The sequence below is a fragment of the Tyto alba genome, unplaced genomic scaffold, assembly GCF_018691265.1.
Source record: "Tyto alba isolate M040663 unplaced genomic scaffold, T.alba_DEE_v4.0 Super-Scaffold_13, whole genome shotgun sequence".
Lineage (NCBI taxonomy): Eukaryota > Metazoa > Chordata > Aves > Strigiformes > Tytonidae > Tyto > Tyto alba.
In genome coordinates, this window is record NW_024881275.1 from 13,298,110 (window position 1) to 13,313,637 (window position 15,528).

Here is a 15,528-nt window from a genome sequence, read left to right on the forward strand (position 1 = left end):
GTGGAACTGAGCTTGCAGAAACTTTCCAGGCCACTTCCTTGCTGCTGTTAGATTCATCCTTAAACTGTAAAATAAAAGTTTATGTATTTACAGAGCTGATTAGTACTTTGAAATGTGCTGCTATGACATGTCTTACACATAAGCTGATGTCTGATGTGCTGTTAAATTAAGTTATTGTCCCGGGTTTGAGTGAGTGTGGGAGGGTTTTGGTAGCAGGGGAGGGGGCTATAGTGGTGGCCCCGTGTGAGAAGCTTCTTGAAGCTCCCCGAGCTCCAAGTCAACTCCACTTCTGTTTGGAAACTGAGCCCATCAGCTGCACCTCTGCAATAATGTATTTAAGAATGGATGTGGTGAGGATGGAGGACTGTGTCCTGTGAGAGAGAGATGATGCTGGAGCAGGGGGAAGAAGTTCCAGAAGCTCCCCCCACTGAAGATGGTAGAAGAGGCAGCACTGACTGCACCCCCCATTCCCTGCCCCTGTGCTGCTGGGGTAGGAGGTAGAGATATCGGGAGCAGAGCTGAGCCCGGGAAGAAGGGAGGGGTGGGGGGAAGGTGTTCTCAAGATGTGGCAATGCTTCTCACTGTCCCATTCTGTTAAGTGTTGTTGTTGTTGTCCCTAATAAATGTATGCTCTTTTTTTATTTCCCCTAACGAGTCTGCCTTTTGCCCGTGACCATAATGGATGATGTTCCCCTCTTGACTCTGTCTCAAACCCCAAGCCTGTCTTATTTGCCCCTTCTCATCGCTGGGAGGGAAGGAAGGAGTGAGCGGCTGTGTGGTGCTCAGTTGTATTCTGAGCTCAAACTACAACAGTTACTAATAGAGAGACTTCAAAGCTGGATCTTGAATAACCTTGAGCTTGAGCCACTGAAGTAATAGTGATTGTCACTTGAAATTGCTAAAGTAATATGGTACAGTGAAGAGGGGCACAGCTCTGTTATGTGTACCCATTTTGAATACATGATCTGTTTTACCACTAACCTTGTATTCATATTCATCACTGAAGCTGGAGCACTGGTCAGCTTAAACACAGAAAAACATGTTGCCTTCTCCAAAAAGTTTGCGGTCCTTTAAAGTTAAGACATAGGTCATCAAACCATAAGTTGCAGGGGCACAAAAAGGATGTGGGGAAAAATAAAACTTGGAGCTGATTGAAAGTAACAAGTTGAGAGATGTAAAATTCATGGAAGTGAATTGCCATTGTTTTACTTGGGTGCTGGAATATAACCCCCTGATTCAAATTTTTAGATATTAGAATCTAGTGAACACTTTTATTGTTTAAAAATATTCTTATCCAAGTATACCCTGCAAGCTGTTGACATGCCTACCCATACTGAGAATAAAAGAAGATCCTTGTCTTTGTTATTATTTTAATACTTCACTTTTCTACATGGACATCCAACATTATGTTAAGACTGTAGGGATCACAGCTCTGTGACCAGAAAACAGCAGGGGTACTTACCCCTATTTTTTTCTTCAAAAAACATATGTAAATAGAAATGGACTAGATTTCTGAAAGGTACCCAGTAACAGTGGCTGCCCTGCATGTCAGTGGCTGCTCCACCCCATCACTTTTTCCTCTACTTGCTACCAGACCTTCCCTGTGCTCACCCTCTGCGTCAGGACCTTGCTTTTAAATGTATTGAAGGTTATCTGGTTTACTCCAACTAAGGGTCAAGACCTCAGTTTCTCCTGTGTAAAAGTGATTGTTAACACTTGAAAAAGAACTCAGTTTCTGTGGTGGTTGCTGGTTTAGGACTGTGACTTAACAAATCTCAGATTTTGATCTCCTGGTCACATAGGTTGCCAAAGTAGTCTGTTAATTTGCTTTTCTACAACTACATACTTCTATGGGTCTTATTAACTAAGTATAAACCGAATGACTCCAAACTTTCAATGTAGGCTTTCCCATTTAGAAAAAAAATAAATCTGTGAAAACTCTTGCTGGAGGTAAAAAAGGACAATCTTTCAAAAGCACATCAGTAATATTTAGCAACACTATTTTGTAAATGAAAGAGGTGGTCTCTCAAATGTTAAGAGCTAAAGGCCAGCACTTCATTATTACTGTTTTTAATGATAGTCAAAGTCAGTAAGAGTTTCTGATGAAAGAATTAAATATTTAGATGTCAGTTATTTATCCCCGAACATATGACATCTGCCTGGATGATAATAACAGTTGTTGGAAAGATGGCTGCTGAATGAGTATGATAAAGAAAACAAAACAAAAAAAGACACCTTTCACCCAGTTGGTTCCTTCCTGGTATGAAATTTTCCTGTTCTGGCAACTAAGACCCTCAGCATGAGAAATGACAGATTCTGTCTCCAAAACTGCTGAACAGTACCATGACAGTACTATGAACATTGAATTGTCCGTGGCCAGGTCAGAACAGAGCAGAATCCTGACTAGAATTCAGGATTTTCACACTCTAGAATTTTGGGGTTTTTAGACCTTACTGTTCCGTGATTGTACAGCAAAAACTTTCTTTGTCCAAAGCACTCGTATATGTTGTGGCTGCTTTTCTCAAACAGAGTTCTTGCAAATTTTACCATGGAAAAAAGTTCCATTGACAGTTCTGGGACTTTGGTCTTCTCATCAAGTTCTTTGGGGCTTTGGGACTCTGGGACTTTGATGTTCTCATCATATATCCATCATGTCAGTGCAATAAGGTGAGTAAAGACTGTTTATGATTAAAAAAAAAAAAGAAAGAAAAAAAATGAAGATTGTATTCCACTTTAAAGAAAAATAATAACATTTTTACATTCTGCATTTGTCTCCCCATCTTGGGGGCACTCCCCGAAGAACAATCAGTCTCAGGGCCCAGGAACTTCCCATTTTTCCAGACTCTCTGGATGCTGTCAGTCTCCCAGGCAGTTTGCTGCAGTGTCAGATCTCTGTGGTTTCCAATAGAATTTGTTAAATTGACATGATCTCAACAAACACTTTTATTTCTGCAGATTGATATATAACTGCAAAAAATAGTTGCAACTGATCTCTGTTACTGTGAGTGATTCATTTGTAGAGATGGAAAGACAGATTATTCAGGAATCATTTACTCTCCATTTCATTATATACGCCAGAGCCCAGTCTTTGACTGAACACACATAATAACACCCTAATATCAAAGTATCCAAAATCAAAATAGCATAATTTCTAAATTATTTTGTTCAGTGACCATGTTTGATTCCTAAGAGTGGCTTCACTACTTTAATTTAGAGGTAACCCATAATTTATTTCTTTTGCATATGAGTTCATAAAAAAAAAAAAAAAAAAAAGTATCTTCTCTGTGCTTTCTCCTGAGGCTTAGTTTACATGGAGATACAAATCTGATGACAGCCTCTGCTGAGCAGTCAGTGGGGTTGGTGGAGTTTGGGATGGGTTTTGCTATGCGGAGTTCTTTCTTTCTGATAGCCTCGAGAAAGCCTGGGTGCCTCATGATGATCCCCAGGCAGCACCTGGTACTTCTGTCAGAGAAGCACATGTCTGGAACATGCATGGATGGAATGGGAGAGAGAAATTTTGGCTTATTCTTTTGATCTTGTAAATTTCTTACCCATTTTACATAGAAAATGAACCTGGTGAGGAATTTTCTTATACTCGGGTATCAGAGAACTCGGCTAAGAAGCAGAGCAATCCCACATTCCTCACAACAGCCAATATCAAGTATTTCAAAAGAACATGGAAAAAACACCTCCAGACAGCTTTGGAGCAAAAAGATTTAAATAGTTTTCCCCAGGAATGTTTCTTCATCATCTGCCAGTAGCTTGACATAGTACAACTGCACTGTACATGAAAGCTTTGCTTTAGAGAATTCATTCTACTCTGTGCATCTTACATAGCTGCTGGTTGCTGTTTGCACTTTTATGTATCACGGTGGTCTACAAATGTCACAAAGTCACATGAAATTCAAATTAAGAAAAACATATCTATAAACTTTTCTTTCCAGTTTATTCAGTTTCTTGCTATCAAAAGGCACCTTTGCAAGTGTAGGTTACATGAGTTATAAATAACAACTATGATTACAGTTTATTCAACCTGCTAATTAAAAGTAGATTATAGGTATCCAATTTAAAGTAAGATGAACAGTTATTTATTAAGGTACTTTGAACTCCATGTGCCATCTATATAAAACATGGTATTTCATTGCTTCTACATTTAAACTCTTGTGCTTATATGATTCTCATTGTTTGAATTAGAAATTTGGCTCAATTTGCTCTTGGTTATATTACAAAGACAGGGAGAAAATTTATGGATCTCTAAGAAAGATCTGTATAAAAATAAAACACCTGTGTCATTTTAGTTTGTATGGGGTGGCAAGAAGTTTAATAAATAACCCACATACATTTATGCTTAATTTTCAGATTTCATTGTGTTTGAGTTATGTGTACACATTTCTGATTCTGGAAGAAGTTATGCACTGTACTGTAAAAGCATAGGATACAATATTAAAGAATCTTTATCTATTGTGCCTTGGTTATCTTGAAGGGAAAAATATAATTATCAAGGAGTAAAATATTCTTAGACTAGATTCTATAATAATCACACAATTTTTTTATGTGACCACTGTAAAAACAATATTTTAAAGTTCTGAAGGCGAAAATAAGTGCAGAAGCCAAAGCTTTAAAGCAGCTGTTTTTTCTGAAATGACACCTTGGACAGACAGAACAACAAAATTGGCTTTACTCATTCAGCTAGAGAGAATGGTGTGCCCAGGCCAAGCATGAGGTGAATTAACACAGCTCTGTGTAGGGAAGCTTGCATTATGCCTCACTGCCTTATCTTCAGATAAAAAAGCAATCGTTTTGGTTGCTAAGGGTAGCAATCCCATGCCTTCCATACAATCAAAAAGTAAAACATCACAATAAGTAAAAGGAAATGGCTTGAAGGGCTGAAAGATACGTTTCATCCAGTCATACTATTTATGAAAGCTGACAATTTGTAATGGGTGTTGGCAAGAGAAAGGTGCAATTACTTCTCTCCTGCTGCTGAGTTGTGGCACTGCTCTGCCTGCGGGGAGCCTGGGAGCGGGGAGACTTTGGGGCCAGGGGGTCCTGTCCTATCCGCTCTCTGCGGGCTGTTGCCAACGTGTACAAAGCGGCAGACGGAAGATGAGGTGCTACATAACACATCTTACAGAATAAATGGGATTCTCATGTTTATGTACACGATTCCTACATCTCTGCCTGCAAGACTCATAGAGGAGGGGGGGTGGGCAGGAAAAAGGCACCTATGAAATGCCATTCATATCTCCAATGACAGTTGCAGCATTGGAAGCATCTTTACCATTGCTATAGAACTAGAGGGCTGTAGTTTTAATTTTCAGTTTAAATTACACAGTATTGTCATATATTGTCAGGGACTAGAGTTTCAGAAGCCTTACCTAATTTTTCTTAACAACGTGGTTTTCTTGACTTACCTCAGAATCACAGAAAGAGTAAGCTTGCAAATCTTTTAATAAGGCAATTACATGCAGACAAAGATTAGATCTCATGGCACAATAGATTTTTGCTATATTATTCAGTATCTTTTTGATATTCTGCTGTCACTAGACAAAAGCTCTGAATAGTAATGTGACAAGTCTATTCAGGAGACAACAATACAAGATTCCTTAATTGTGCTCACTTGTACGCCACACAAACCTGCACTTAATTTTCCTGCCTGTTTTGAAAATTTGGAAAGAAAATACTATTTAGACTCAACAGCGTTTTTAGTGCTTTATCTGTGAAATCTGCATTTTGTATCTGTAAAATGAAAATGTTGAGATAGTCAATCACTTAATTTTTCCCTTTCAGTGAAAATCTTATAATCTCCTGATTCAAAATGTCAATCTTAATATAGAAATGAATTTATTCTTATTAAAAAAGGCAAAAGAGCTGAGCAAAATACAGATTGCAAAAGGGAGGCTGTGCTATATGTGGAGTCTGTAACCTCATGTTTGTTTTCCCAATGTCTGCCTGAGAGATAAATCAAGACAGACATGGGAGTATATTTTCTTGCCACAGTTTATTTTGCAAGTGGCATTACATAAGTAAAAACATTTTTATATTTTTCCGTGCTAAAATGATGTGCATAAAAGGGCTAATTATTATTATTTCTAGATTTTAGAGGGAGGCTGAGGCAGAAGTGCAGTGATTTGCAGGAGGCCACACTGTGTATTGACACCAAATTAAAGATTAAAACCAGTGTTTCCTGCATTCCAGTCTATGGACATGGAAAAAGGTCACAGGATCTTCCGAGCAGAGATCAAAAACTCCTGACGTAAGTTAACTTCTTACTTCACTAAGACAAAATTATAATCAATATTATGTATTAACCCCAAATCTATGAAGCCATTCTGGACACACTTCAGAGGACTTGAGAGATGTTTACCAAAAAAGCAGTGATGGTGGTTTTAATTTCAACTACAGAAATAAATAAAAATACTTATAATAAATATACATAACTTCATGTACATGTATAAATACTATATTAGCATAAAAATCATAATTAGATCTTCACTTTTTTGCTCTTGTCTCATAGAGGAACAAGCTCTTGACAAGAGGAGTTCATTGTATTTGAAAGATAACTTTATGTAATTCTATGTTTAGTGCAGTAATACTTTTCTATTTCTTTACTCTTTTTCAGAATATAGATGTTCATGCTTATTGTTTATTCAGAACAAGACCATTCAGACTTTTAAGAGCAGTGTTTGGCCACATTAAATAGTTAGAAATTTTCAATGACAGAAAGTCCTTCATTGGTCAAATACAATCAAGACCACAAGAAAGAAAACAATATACTTTATCCAGGTTCATCTTCAAGCTTTATGTATGAGTTTAAAAATTTTACTTTGGTAACAAATACTAAAATTGCAAATAGGATGCATGACATTTATTTCCAAAGATGCTGTTATTTTTCTGTAAAAGTGTAATTTTTCAATATAAAATTCTAGCTTCACAAAATCTAATGAATAAATAAATTCTTTATTGACTTTGGCTCAAACAGTAGGGCCATGTGATTAGGCAAGTAACCAAATGTTGGCAGAAGGAGAGTGAAAAGTCAAAAGCCATCAATTATTTAAACTGAAAATTTCAGGATGTTTGGCAGGATTTATATCAAGTCCAAACCCAGTAGGACATAATTCCAGGTTTATGTGTCTGGTGAGCTGTTCTCCAATGTATTACATTCAATTTCCTGATGGGATTTCAAATAATAGGTGCAAATTAAATAAACACCTTATAAGGAATTCCAGTTTTTTACAGTCAGGTACATGATATTTCTGCATACCCTTTGTTTTCCCACCCAAAAGAGTGCTGTCTGTCTTTTTCTAATATTTTTAACTGCTGTACTGCTAAGCAACCAGAGTCACAGCAGCTAAAGGAAGTCTTTGGGAGTCCATTGTCCATATGGTGTGATGGTGTTGAATGAATTGAGAGGTGGAGGTGCAGGAGGTCTGGCTGATCTCAACCAGTTCAGGAGTAGTATCATGACACTGAGAGCAAGGAAGTATGACTGAAAAGGGTACAGCACCATGTGCCACTTGCAGACTGCATCTGCCACATGAAGTCATGGTGAAATTAGAAGCCTTTTCAAAAAATAATAATCTCCACCAATAAATGAAATAAATTAAACTGGGCAGGTATAGAAAGTTAATAAAAAGATGATCAAAACCTGCTGTGCTGTCTCCACATGAGTGCCCTTGTTTACACTTCTGTGCTTGGAACCTCTGAGCTATTTCTGAATTTGGAATGAAAATTTACAATTAAAATTTTCAGACAGTGCCATAGCCTTGTCAAAGATCTTTTATTACTAGGTGTAGTGAGGAAAATAATGCAGTAGGTGAAAATGCAGAATATAATCCAGACAGTGCAAATGTTCAGGGTTAGGTACTGGAATTGGATCATTTCAAGCAAACCCATTTGCAAAGTGTAGCAGTGTTTGCTGCCATGAACAATCCCAATGATTTTACTTGTCTGGGATCATGAACACAGTGGACATTAAGCCTTTTACTATGCATTATTACAGGACTGAGACTTAAGTTGAAAGTTATAAAAACAGTCCTTGTAATTAATACACAGAGTGAAATTCAGTTTTTGTGTATGAAGGAAGAAAGAGAGGACTAGGATGGGAATAGCATTAATAATTTTTTGTGTATAAGTTGTTTTTTTGTCATAACTACTGAAGATTAAACTGGGTAAATTACAGAAGGGTCTATTATTTCCAAATAATAGTTACAAATCTACACACAAGCTTGTAGGTGTACATTAACTACCTTTTTGCATATACCTAATTCAAAATAGACCTACAGGAACACATCCTACTCCTGAATGTCAGTCAACATTAAGAACATTAAGGTGAGACCTGGGAACTCTGCTAGCTTTTCATGCTGTTATGATGTGTTTAACTTATTGGTTAAATCCAGGGTGTTTCCTCAGCCTGCTCGCCACCTTTGTGCAATGGTTATTATAAATTAATTACTTACTTTGCTTTGAATGCAGAAATTGCATTTTTTTAAATGCTGTAAAGAGTTTCACTCAGAATCAAAGAAATGAGCAAGGTGTAAATAGACATGGTTGCAGGCACTGTACCCCTGTCCACCAGGTGGATCTAAGGGAAATATTTCTTGATTGTGGGGTGTCTTCACTGACTCCAGTGATCATAACTCTTGCCTGAGTGTCAAATGGCCTGAATAGCTGTCCTGGTTTGGACTGGAATAAAGTTAATGTTCCCTTTTGGTAACTAGAATAGTGCTGTGTTTAGATTCAGCACCGGGTTTGGTGTCAGAAGAATGCTGATAGCATACTGAAGTTTTCATCTGCTACTGAGATTTCAAAGACTCTCCAACTCCCCATGTCCTGCCCGTGCGCAAGGGCACAGGAAGCAGGGAGGGAGCACGGACAGAGCACCAGACCCAAACTGGTCAATGAAATATTCCATATCATGTAGTGTCCTGCTCACTATATAGAGGAGGGGCAGTCAGGAAGGGGCTCTCTCTCTCTCACTTCCAGGAATGTATTTGCGGGATCTTGGCATTTCAGGATCTCTAGCTGGGAACAGGCTGGCTATTGGTCAGTGGGTGGTGAGCAATTGCATTGTGCATTGCCTGTTTATATTTTCTATTGCTGTTATTGCTTTCATTTTATTACCATTATTAAACTGTTTCTATCTCACCCTGTGAGTCTCTCTTTACCCCTCCAATTCCCTCCCCCATTCCCAGGGTTGGGGGGGAGGGTGGGTGAGCGGCTGCGGGGTAGTTGGCTGCCGACCAGGCTCAAACCACAACAGGAAGACAGCAGAGGCAGCTAAAAGATGCAGCAGTTTCCACTGCAGTTTCTGTGCTCTGCTTCTTTGAGTTCCTCTTGAGAACTCTGAGCTGCTGGGCACTCTGTACAGCATAATCAGGAGATTATGAGGAACTGGAAAGCTCCAGCTGCAGCTGGGTAAACACAGAGATAGAGCTAAGGTAAGGGCAAAGCTATCATCTTCTAATGAACTATGTCAGCTGCCCTCGACAAAGGATGATTGCAGCCTTATAGAGTGTCAAGCACCCTCTAGTCCATGCTAAAAGAGAGGCCAGTGTAAGAGCCAGCCTAAGTCACTGCTGGCAGAGGTAGCAGTTTGCACAGCAGGGAACAAAACAGAGGCCAGAAAACCTGCTCTGTCCTGCATAACCATCCTCAGATATGGTGGTTGCATGTCCCAGGGCAAGGTTCACAGCACCTTCTGGAGTAACTTCCTTCACAACCAGACACCTGGACCCTGAGAGAGCTTCAGAAGAACTCAGCTCTGCAAGTCTGAGGCTCATGGAAGAGTCTGGGGCCTCTTGCTGAGGCTGGAACACATGGTCTTCTGGCTTTCAGGAGGTGTGCAGACGCTGAGGAGCTGTAGCACCAAATGAAAGAACTGTGGGATGAGGTCAGCAGACTGCACCATATCAGAAACAATGAGAAAGAGATTGGATGGGTGTCCTCCAGGTTTCTGCAGCTTCAAGAGCCCAAATCTCCAGCTGTAGTGGAAGGGCAGGAAGAGTCTTTGCTTATGAAGTTGGAAAGTGGAAACTCCAACCATGATGAAAGTTGATAGCTGATGACTTCTCACACACTAGGAGGAAGGCTCCTGCTCCACCTGAAGACCTGGAGTTACAGAAAGTTTCACTACCCTAGTAACTGATGAGGAGCTGGAATTGCCATCCAATGGGCCATCTCCATTGGATGTCTGAGCTTGAGCTGCTTATGAGCACCAAGAAGAATCTGCAGGTGATCCCAACAGGAGGCTCCTTGCTGCAGGTGACAGAAGTTGCCCTCTGCCAACCTGATTTTTCATCTAGGAGGATCTTCTACTTGTTGTGAACTTGCTTTTAGGACATCATGAAGAGGCTACTGGGGATAGTGCAGCTCTCAGACTATTACCATCTTTTGCATTTCCACCAATGATACTGCCAGGCATAGCCTGGGAAGTATCAAGAGTGACTACAGGTCTCTAGGGACAATGATCAAGGGCATGGCAGACCAGGTGTTGTCTCCTTGATCCTGCTAGTGAGGGGGAAGGAACTGAGGAGGACTGGGTAGATTTTGTGGGTCAACTGTTGTTTGTGCACCTGATGTTTGCAGCAGGGTTTTGGCTTCTATGACTATGATCTTCGGAGATTAACAGTTGCTTGGAAGAGACAGGAACCACCTGAATGAGTGGAGCAAAAGTACCTTTTCCAACAGGCTGGGTAACCTAGTAAGGAGAGCTTTACACTGAGAATGATGGAAGAGAGAGAGGTTCTTCAACAAATCGGAAAAGAAGAGACATAACAATCAACAAAAGAAGGCTGAAATTAAATCCGTTTGGGCATAGACATGTGAATAAGAAAGTGCTCAGGGGAAAGCCTCATCTAGATAGTGCTTCTGCTCTTTCTGGGGAAGCAGCACAGTTGGATGCCTGTCTGAAGTGCCTTTACTCATGCATGCAGCATAGGGAAAAAGTAGGCAGTAGGAATTAGAAGTCTGCATGCACCTGAAGTGTTATGAACTCATTGGAATTACAGACAAGTGGTGGGATAACTAGCAGAACTGGAGGACTGTCATATATGGGTATGGGTGCTTTAGGAAGCACAGGTTGCATCTGTGAGGAGGGAAGTTGCTCTTTATGCGAGTGAGCAGCAGGGATATATGGACCTCCACCTTAGGATCAGTAATGAACCAGCTGAGAGCTTGTGCATGAGAATTAGTGGGCAGATCAACATAAATGTTGTTGTCATGGGTGTCTGCTGCAGATCAAGAAGAAAATAGAGGAGACCTTCTTCAGACTCATCCTGGAAGAGCTTCATGTTTGCAGGCTCTGGTTCTCCTGGAGGACCTGAACTACTCCATTGTCTGATGGAGTGACAACATATCTGGGCACACACCATCCAGGATGTTTCTGGACTATATTGATAGCAACTTCCTGACACAAGTGATCGGGGAGTCAACAGAGATGCTTTGTTGGACCTTATGCTTGCAAACAATGAAGACCTGTTTGGAGATGTGAAGGCTGGGACAACTGTGCAACCTGCAACAACCATGGGATGGTGAAGTTCAGGATCCTTGAGAGGAAGGAACAGGGCAAAAAGGATGACCACAACACTGGGCTCCAGGAGATCAGACATTGACCTGTTCATGGATCAGCTTGGAAGAATACTTTGACATATGGATCATGAGAGAAGAGTGGTCTAGGAGAGCTCATTGGTATTCAAGGCTCACCTTCTCCCAGCTCAAGAAAGTTAATCCTGACAAGCAGGAAGTCAAGCAGATGCAGCAGGAGGCCTGCTCGGATGAGCAAGAACTCCTGACTAAACTCAGACATTACAAAGAAATGTAAAGGAGGTGAAAGCAGGGTCTGGTGACCTAGGAAGAATATAAAGATGGTCATGCAGGGAGGGGGTTAAGAAATCCAAGGCCAACCTGGCATTTGAAAATGGTGAGGGCAACAAGAAAGTTGTCTACAAGTAGTACACAAACAGCAAAATGAAGACCATGGAAAATGTGATCTCACTGCTGAATGGGGCAGGGATTGTGACAATGGACATGGGGAAGGCTGAGGAACTCAATTCTTTTTCACCTTAGTCTTTTCTGGTAAGACCAGCCTTGGTGCCCTCCAGCCTCAGCCCTGCTCTGATTCTGTGTAGTGCAGTCCTGCTGCCTTTGTTGCAAGTGACAAGTGTCACAGACCCTCACACTTCTATTAACTATGCTTTCTCTATTATATTTTGCTGTAGTGTTTGTAACCATGAACAACAGTATCTTGATCCAGGATAAATACTTCTCTGGGACTGACCATTCAACAGTTTTTATTGTTGTATTTCATAAGCTTTATTTCAGAGAAACTGTCTAATAGTCCAATTATTCTTAGCACAGTATTTTTAACAATTCAGTTCAGATAATCTACACTTACCCATGAGACATATTCTGAAACTTTTCTAACATTTTAAATCTTAATATACTTCATGATTTCAGAATTATTTGGTGAATGTTAGGCTTATATTTTTGCATTGGATATGCAGTTAGAAATATACTGCAAAATCTGTTAGTAAAGCGTATTTTTAAAATCCAACTAACTTGTTGTTAAAGACATGCTATTGATATTGAAGTAGGATGTATAGGGAGTACACTGAGTTGCCTGTGTGATCTTAATCCATATAAGCATAATCTTTTAAATCTCCTGAAATGTAACACTTCCAGTAAACCATAGTAAATTATTGTTATTAGTAGCTATTTGAATAGTTTTACTCGATGAATGAAAATACTATACAATATGTATACTTGGCTGCATATACACATGTGGATACATATATATACTTTTAATATAATTAATTAGGCAAATATAACTAGACCAATATAAAATTCATAAATATTAATTAATTAATTAAAATTAATTATGCAAACATAGTTAGACCAATACCTAAAATTACTAATTTCTCTAGAGTTCCCGTTTTGTTGTAAAATTGGGAGCTCTTCTGAGAAGGGATTGTTATACAGTACTGATCATAGTAGTAATCCAATGGGTAATGTAAGAATAAAAGGTAACACATGCTAGCACATAATTATAATAATTGTTTTTAATTTCTTACATTGAACAGTTTGCATCTAGATTTTATCAGGGAGTGTACTACACAGAAGAATTGCATTAGAGCTATTAACAGTGTTCATATGAATTTTCTGTGCTACAGCTTCAGTTATACTTTTTTTTATTACAAGTTAAAAATATGACATTTTAATAACACAAATAATAATGTAATATGTTAGTTTAAGACAAGAATTTTTTTTTAGATTTTGTTTCACTGTGTTTAGGTGCACCTGCACACCATCCATGTGAACCACTGAAAGTTGATTACCTTCTTCTGCAGCTCAAGCTACTGCGGTACAATGTTTGATAGCTCTTCTACATTGCTTTCTAGAAATATATGATAGGGCTTAATGCAAGGTAGCTTTAGGGCTGCAATCCTCTGAGATTCTGGGCTGGTTTTTCTCTTGTGGAAACAAGTGTCCATGTTGACATATCTTGGTGTTCTCTGAAGTTGAGGGGAGTTTTAGCCTTCCAAAAGGAGTGAGGTGATGGAGAGTATTCAGCTGGTGGGAGAAATTTGAATTCAGTACAGTGTTATCAGTGGAGAGAACCAGTAAAGTATTCAGACTTTCCAGCCTTTCAACAACATTTCACACAGGTGTACCTAATGATATCAAGATGAAATTGTAAGAGCAATTTAGAACACAGATGAATTTTAAGAATAATTTGTAGGTAGTAAGAACTTAGGAGTCTTAATGTGCAACTTGTTGCTCAGTGCAGGGCAAGAATGCTCACAAAGTGTGTGAACAGTGAAACTAATGATTTCAACAGAAATCAGCAGTATAAAGATAACATGTATGCAGGAGAAGAGGTGTCAGGAAGCCTCCTCCTCCCTCCCCCAGCAGTCACATGTCCCATCTGCCCTGGAAGTCCCCTGCTCCTTCCTGTCACCAGGTCTGTTTACCCCATATTTTTTGCCACTCTATATGTGCATCTGTCATTTTGTAAAATACCATACCCCCTCTACTCCATACCATACCTACTCTCTGCTCTCATGAGAACCCACCTGCACTACTGTGTCCAGTTCTGGGGTCCCCAGAACAAGAAGGACATAGATCTACTTGAGTGAGTCCAGAGGAGGGTCACAAAAATGTCAGATGGCTGGAGCACCTCCCCTATGAGGACAGGCTGAGAGAGTTGGGGTTGTTCAGCCTGGAGAAGAGGAGGCTCCAGGGAGACCTTATAGTGGCCTTCCAGTACTTAAAGGGGGTTTATTAAGAAAAATTAAAGACTTTTTACCAGGATATGTAGTGACAGGAAAAGGAACAAGTTTTAAACTGAAAGAAGGTAGAGTTAGATTAGATATAAGGAAGAAATTCTTTACTGTAAGGGTGGTGAGACACTGGCATAGGTTGCCCAGAGCAGCTGTGGCTGCCCCCTCCCTGGAAGGGTTCAAGGCCAGGTTGGACGGGGCTTTGAGCAGCTGGTCTGGTGGAAGGTGTCCCTGCCCCTGGAGCTAGGTGATCTTTAAGGTTCCTTCCAACCCAATCCAGCCTATGATTCTATTATACGTCCATGTGCGATTTCAGAGCATCTACTTACTGGCTGCCCATTTTCTTTGGAACAGGAAGTGCTTATATAAATATATATATATACATTTATATATATTTGTGTATACACATGCTTTATATTTATAAAGCATTATAAAAATATATTTTTTTTTTCTTTGTACATAGATAAACGTGTATTTATGCTTACATATAATATATTTATACATATATAGAGACATGTAAATTAAGGGTGTGTGTGTGTATATATATCTAAAATTGTGAGAATAAAGTGTATAAAGCATTATTTAGCAAGAGTTTATGAAATTCTGTGAGAAGGGCAAAGCTGAAGTGGAGGTGCTCCCTCTGCTCCTTGCTAGAGAACAGACCATGCCAGCAGGTCTGCTCTGCACTTGTGCAGAGAGGGAGCTGAGATGAGCATAGAACTGTCTACTGGAGCACAAAGTTATTCTTTGGATTGATAGCCAACAGGCTCAACTCATTATGAAAGCATATGAGAAGGAATTTTTCTGCTAACATTGATAATTTTTCCCCCAAGGCCCCTTGCCTTCGAACCTCAAGCAGATACTACGTTTTAATGCTGAGACTTCCAGCAGCAATTCTGAGGTGCCAAGCAGCAAGACAGAGTTTGGGACATACCTCAGCCACCTGCCATAATGATGAGTGGTGATATAAACATATACACCTGATATTTTAGATTAACAAAGGGAAAAAGGAAGTATAGAAAATGGTTGGGGATCATTTCATAAAAGCTAGTGGTGACTCGCTTTCCAACTGGAAAAAATAAAACACCATAAAACCTATCCACCCACCCAATAAAACCCCAGAGAAGGGGAAATTATGTTGTCTTTTTCAAAACTTTAAAATTTTAGAAGGTGTTTTTCTTAAGAAGTAGCAGCAAGGGGTTCATTTACTCCTGATGTAAGACTGGTTTTAAGGCTTTGTAATAATTTT